The sequence below is a fragment of the Jaculus jaculus genome, chromosome 2, assembly GCF_020740685.1.
Source record: "Jaculus jaculus isolate mJacJac1 chromosome 2, mJacJac1.mat.Y.cur, whole genome shotgun sequence".
In the NCBI taxonomy this organism is placed as follows: Eukaryota; Metazoa; Chordata; class Mammalia; order Rodentia; family Dipodidae; genus Jaculus; species Jaculus jaculus.
The window spans coordinates 38032655-38039590 of NC_059103.1; the positions used below are offsets into that span (position 1 = coordinate 38032655).

At 45.3% G+C, this 6936-nt stretch overlaps 1 pseudogene; it reads right to left on the reverse strand.

Moving 5' to 3' along the window:
* Positions 1–354: 354 nt before the first annotated feature.
* On the reverse strand, positions 355–2218 carry LOC101612904 (annotated as a pseudogene).
* Positions 2219–6936: the final 4718 nt, after the last annotated feature.

Below are 6936 nucleotides of genomic sequence, written 5' to 3' on the forward strand. Positions count from 1 at the left end.
TATACATACGCATATGCACTGATACATGCATACACAAAACACTTTCCCTCTCAACATCCCCTGCAAGAGATGAACTTTTCAACCTCTCTTTTTTTCTGATGTATCTGCCCTTCGGAATTTCCCTTTGCCTTGATGTAAATACTGGAACAAGCAGCTGAGAATTCTATGGCAAGAAGTGTCTGGGATAATTCACTCTGATACTGGCAGTCTTCTAAGGATCTCCCTGAAAAAGTTATCATTCATTAATTTTACCTTCTCCCCTGACCTGTGACAGGGGTTTAAACATGTCATGCTAGTGTGAAGTGCCAGTTGAGGCGGCAAGACGGGCTGCAACTGGACTCCCCAGCTCAGTCTTCAGAGCGTTTCCGCGCAGCAGCTGCGGTTGCAGACAAGCCGCGAGGTGAGGCGATCAAGGAGACAGCATCTGTCTTCCTGGCAGGAAAGAGGCTGTTTGCTCCGGGCAGCCAAGAAAGGCGTGGCTCGGACCCAGGCTCCACCTTGGTAACTCTGGAAGACCAGCTTTTCCTCACCACAGCGATAAAACTGAGGCCGTGATGGGGCAGGAGCCTTGGGGCTACAGGTCCCACACCTGGGGTTATTGCAAGAACTAAAGCTCATGAATGGCCACAACAGTGACTCACGGGAGTCAGACTCCACGCCAACTCCCCTACCATTTGTTACCTGGAGATAACAGGAAAACAACTATTCCTATTTCTGTTCTATTTTTGTACATGTATAATCACAATAAAATATATTTCTTTGGACATCATAACTCTTTTAGAAAACTAATAGACACATTTCATTGTAAATTAATTTAATTAGGAATTAGTAGCTAGATGCTATGTTTTCATGTGATCTTTAATGAAATAATCGGATATCCTTTCAAAGCATAAATGCAATAGGCTACTTCATAATCCAGAAAATCTTTTTGCAGAAAAGCTTATATTTTGTTCAATAATACTCAAATAAAATTTTGCAGTTGGTATGTATTCATTTTCTACAAGGAAGACCTTTTTCCTTTTATTTTTTTTTATTTGTCTCATTTTGTTTTCCTGTATAAAAAAGACTCCTGATACGTTACCATAGGTAGGGAGGGGAAGGAAAAAAGATGTATTCCTTGGTATACAGGAACAGGGCAGGAGGATCAGCTTCAAAAAGAGGCGGGAATGTCATTTAAGGCAGTAAAATATAGTCTTTAAAAAAAACTGGCGGCATGGCTACAGCTTCAGAGGAAGGCTTCTCGGTGGGGTTTTCTGGACTCACGGCAGCTTCTCTACTGCCCACTCCCGATTGCCTTCTTCCTTATGCAGGTCAGGGTGCTGCAGGGCTCGGAAGGCAGAGGTTCGCCTATGTGGGCTGAAAGTCAGCATTTCCAGCAGCAGCTGTGCTCCAGACTCCGCCATCTCCCGGTCTACCGACTGCACTGGGCCAGGCCCTCTTGGGGAAAAGGCTCCTCGGGGTAGAGACACATCTGGAGGCCGGTCATCTTCTGGGGGGCAACCCAATCAGATCAAAAATTTTGCCCAACTGGTCAGCTTCAGAGTTTTCACAGAAGAGAGGCTTTCGACGGAACATCTCTGTAAAGATACAGCCAACACTCCACACATCCACAGGCGCTGCATATGTAGACTACAGAAGAACTTCAGGAGCTCGGTACCAGAGAGTAACAACCACAGGTGTAAGGGCCATCTGGTAGCTATAGATTCTGGCCAGGCCAAAGTCAGCCAGCTTGACTGTCCCACTACTTGTCACCAGAATGTTCTCTGGCTTCAGGTCACAGTGAACGATGCAATTGGCATGAAGGAAATCTAGGCCTCTTAGAAACTGACACATCAGATCCTTGATGGTCTCAGCTGGCAAGCCCAGTGGGGGTGCCTTGTCTAGATATGTCCTTAGATCTTGGTCTATATGCTCAAACACTGGAGTCACCTTGATCTCCCTGTCAGTTTGAGAAGTGGCACACACATCCATGAGCCGACCAACATTGGGATGCTCAAAAGCCTCCAGCCGCCTCAGTAAGGCCACCTGGCGAACTGTGCTGATGGGAAGGCCCCCGCTTGCTCCTCCTCCATTGGGGACTCTCACACTCTCGAGTGCCACAAAGAGTCCACTGTGGGGATCATGGGCCTTGTACACCATCCCATAAGCACCAACACCAATTTCAGCCACTGGCTCACATCGACAGGTAGCCATTCTCGGATCAGGGGATACCCTTACGCCGGGCCAAGAGCTGCAGGGACGCCCTTTATCAGGGCCCGGGAGCCGGATCCTGCAGCGCCATACACCCGGGCTCGGTCCCGGGCAGCTAGACGCGGGCCGCAGGCTAGAGAGCCCCCCGCACCCCACCCTCACCATGTGACCAGGCGGCAGAGAGGCCCTTTTTCCTTTTAGAGTGGACACATTTGTTAAACACCTAGGTGTGTTAGGCAGGATTCTGCTTGTTGTGCAGTTTCTGAACTTTAGCAACCGTAAAATTCATTGTTTTGCGTATACGATTCTATGAATGTCAGCAAAGGCATCAAATCATAGGTCTTCTACCACAATCATCCGAGAATAGTTCCACAGTCTCTATATTCCTTGGCACTACCCACTTGGCATCAGCTTCTCCTTCACTGACAGTCCCTAGAAAGTGCTAATTTATTCCCCATCCTTCTAGTTTTGCATTTTCTAGAATGTCAAACTAATAGAACTAAGTACTATGATCCTTCAAGTCATGGATTCTTTCACTAACATTATGCATGTGAGCTTCACACACACGTTGTTCGTGCTGGTAGCTTACTCTCCCTCATCGCTGGGTGTGTGACGATCAGTATAATTCAGAAAGCCAAACATGTCAATTCCCCTGTCACCTGAATCCTTTTCTTAAGCTGACTGATATGTAGGCAAATGCAAACTAAAGAAAACAAGACATTTATTTAGAGGGAGCCAACTGATGTTCTTCAGGAGATAAGAACCAGAAAAAGGATCCTTCGTATCAAGGAAAGCACCCTCTTAGTAGTCAGCTAGCACCAAGCCAGATGTGTTGTTCACACAAGAGAAGCCAGGCCCTTTCCCGTGAGTTACAGGACAATGCAGCGTTGCAGCTATCTCCTTGTTGCTGAGGCAAAACACCTGACCAAAGGTGGCTGAAGGGAGGAAAAGGTTTATTTTAGTCTTTCACCTTTGAAGGGGAAGCTTCATCATGGAGGAAAAAGGAAACTAGTTTACATCACTCATCCTCAGCGGAGAGAGAAAGAACAGTAAGGGTGAGCTGCCTCTCAACACACACTGAGCTAGACTGATCAGTTTCGAGGTCTACGCACCTAGCCCAGGACACACCTCCTGTAGTGAGCTCACCTCTCAAATGTTCCACTAGGTGGGGACTAAGGAGAAAGCTTAATGATAAACACATGAGGCTGAGGGGGACATTTACAATCAAAGTACCATAAACGGTGATCAAAATAACACCTGGGCTTGGAAAACAGTAAGGTTAGGAGAATGTCAAAGTTAATTTATGGAATAGGTTAGCTCAGATTGTATTTTAAAGCATAAGAAAGCTTCGTGCAGGTGGAAATAATACAGGAAATAGTTGAGCCAAGATTGGAGAGCAGGGCAGGGGACTCCTGCAGGAGTTAGATGGAATTTGAGGTATAAGATTCAAAGGCTGGACCATGTGTGGTGGTTCACGCCTTTAATCCCAGCACTTGGGAAGCTGAGGTAGGAGGACCACTGTGAGTTCAAGGCCAGCCTGAGACTACATAATGAATCCAAGACCAGCCTGAGCTAGAGCGAGACCCCACCTTGAAAAACAAAACAAAACAAGATTCAAAGGCTGGAGCTCACAGTCAGCAAAGTGTTTGCCATGTAGCATGAGGACCTAAATTGGATCCCCAAAACCCAAGTTAAAATAAGCTGAAATGGTGAGCACTTGTAATCCCAACACTGAGAAGGTAGGGACTGGCAGATTCCTGGGGCTCACTGGTGAATCAGCCTATCCTACTGGGCAAGATCCAGGCCAGTGAGAGAGAGACCTTATTGCAAAAGAATGGATGACTTCCTGAGGAATGGCACCCATGATGGACCTCTGGCCTCTGACATGCACATACTCACACTCAAATGCACCTGCACACACACAAACACACAATTCAAAGACTGCCACTTGAGGAGAACCAGTGAGTGAGGGCAACTGTTAGTAAAACCAGGAAGAAAACCAAAGGCTAAATGAAGATGGCCATGAGGTCGGTAAAGATATCAGATTTACTCTGAGCATGGTGGAGCTGCCCAAGTGTTCTGAGCAGAGGGAAATATCTAACTTACGTGTTAGCAGGATTGCTCATGCAATTGTGCTGTGAGCCTTCTGTAAGGGCCAAGGACAGATGGTGGAAACCTGGGAGGTGGCTGTTACTACAATGTAGGTGATAAATCATGGAAGATGTGCTGAGGGAAGGGTTGTGAGAGATGGTTGGGGTCTGGGAATGTTTTGAAGGCAAAGCCAATAGTATTTGCTGAAATAAGAAACTGGGGGGGGGGGTGAAAGTGCCAATTACTGAGGGTGAGAGGTTGGCAGGAAGAGAAAGGCTGAGTGTGGAAATCAGTAGCTGACCACTAGACAGGTTGAAGGTGCTCTTAGGCATCCCATATGGAGATGTTGAGAACTGAAGCAGTGGTGAGGACTGTCACCCCTGCATTGAGAAGCAGGCAGGACTAACACAAGATGTGTAGCAGACCAAACCGTGAAGGGGGAAAGTCATCAAGATGCCAGGGCAGCAGTCTGGGTAAAACAAGAGATGGTGGTCTGGCCCTGGAACAAAAAAAGAGATCCTTAAAGATTGCTTAAAGAATGACTGTTTACTCTTGGGGAGGTAGACCAAAAGTCCCAATTTAAACCTATAATGACTTCAAGACTGGAATTACCTTACCAGAAGTTACCATTTATGAATTTTTTCAAAATTTCATTGCAGAGTCAGGTGTGGTGGCACACACCTTTAATCCCAGAACTTGGGAGGCAGAGGGAAGAGGATCACCATAAGTTCTAGGCCACCCCAAGAACACAGTGGATTCCAGGTCATTCTACTCTGAAACCTACTTCAAAAAACCAAAAAATAAAACAACAAAAAAAGAAATATATTTTATAACATATAAGCCCACATGTTTCATACTATCCAAAATGAATTACATTAATATGTTTTGCTTTAATAGAAAGAATGCAAGACTTCTATTTGGGGGTTCTTATGACCAAATGGTGGCATTTAACTCCAGTACCTAAAAAGCTTCTACTCATCTGCTATCCCTGCATGATTTATTCTAACACACAAAAGTCTATGAACTATCTCAACTCTTTTTCCAAAGTGGGCAGCACACAGAGTTGGAATAAATTCAGATTCAAATGCTGGAGTTCACTTTCCTGTTTTAATGAACGTAGTTGAATATTCTAGCTTTGATCATGACTCCTGAAGCCTCAAGGTCATCATTCTATGAATCAAAGCCCTTGTTCCCCATGAAGGGCCATCAATGATGGAAGAGCACTGCTCCATGGAGCCTAGGGTGAGCACTTCACATGTTTAAGAATGCCCCTTCCTTAATACACGTGGACTGCGCTTTCTGTTGCTTCTCATACTTAGTTTTCCACCCAGGTCTTGTCCTCATGGGTCCTTCTCAGGGTCCTTGTCTCAGGATGACCCGCCATGAAGTCACCCTCACTGGAAGTTTGAGCACTGCCCTGTGGCTGTCACACCTCAGTCACAAGTTCTGCCTCTTCTTCCTCTCCAGTGACTCGAGTTCAATTGTTCCTCCCACCCCAAAGTACTTTCTCACATGGACTACAAGATTATGATTGGCCCTATTAGCTCTCATCTCACTTTTCCCTAGTCCCTGCCATACTATTTCCACAGTGATATTTGTAGCATGCACAGTCCCATTTGAAATCTTCAGCAACACCCTGTCCTTCAGGATGACACCCCAGCCTCTTAGCAATTCATGTTCATATTTAGTTTCCTTGTCCAAATGTATTTCCTATAAGAATCCATGCATTTAACAAGTCCAGTATGAAATTATTTCACTAACTGTTTCCCTAAACAGCACATTCCTTCTGTGCCTTTATCAAAGGGTGTCTTCTGCCTTTACTGATCAACAGCCTCTTCCCACAATGACCACAGCCTTCAATCAGCTTCTTTGGCTTGTAATCCAGCCATCTTCATTAGTGTTAAACTTGGTTCTTTTATCTCATTCTCCCATATACTCTTACCTTTCCTTCTATCCTATCCTTATCCCACTGAATCTTGACTTTTAGACCAATATCCGGCAATTCCTGACTAAATAAACACATTAATAAAGCTAATCATTGTGGTTTATCAGGCTGTAATCATTTGGGGTGTTAGTGTAAGGAGCCACATGTGTACAGATAGCCAATTTATTTTCCTACAGCACCCCACATTCAAAACTTTCCACATAGGAATTTCTATACCCAGAACCAAGCCAGGATCCACTGCAGGAGTATATAAACTCTACACACGACAAACCCATGGCATAAGCAATTGCTTTTATACTGATAATTTGGACTCTTAGGACAAGATAGCCTCAAAAGTGTTTTTAGATCCAGCCTGGAAGGATGGCTTAGTGTTAAGAGTGCTTCCTGCTGAAGCATGAGGTCCCCTTGGGGCAGAGACAGCTAAATTTAACTCCTCAGCACTCCCTTAAAAACTGACAGTGGGGGGGGGAGGCTGGAAGGATGGATTAGCAGTTAAAGCATTTGCCTGCAAAGCCAAAGGACCCAGGTTAGATTCCCAAGGACCCACATTAGCCAAATGTACAAGGGGGCACACACTTCTGGAACTCATTTGCAGTGGCTGGAGGCCCTGGCATGCCCATTCTCTCTCCCTCTTTTTCTGTCAAGTAAATAAATAGTATATTTTTAAAAACTGGCCATGGCCATGGAGATCTGTGACCACAGTCTAAGGT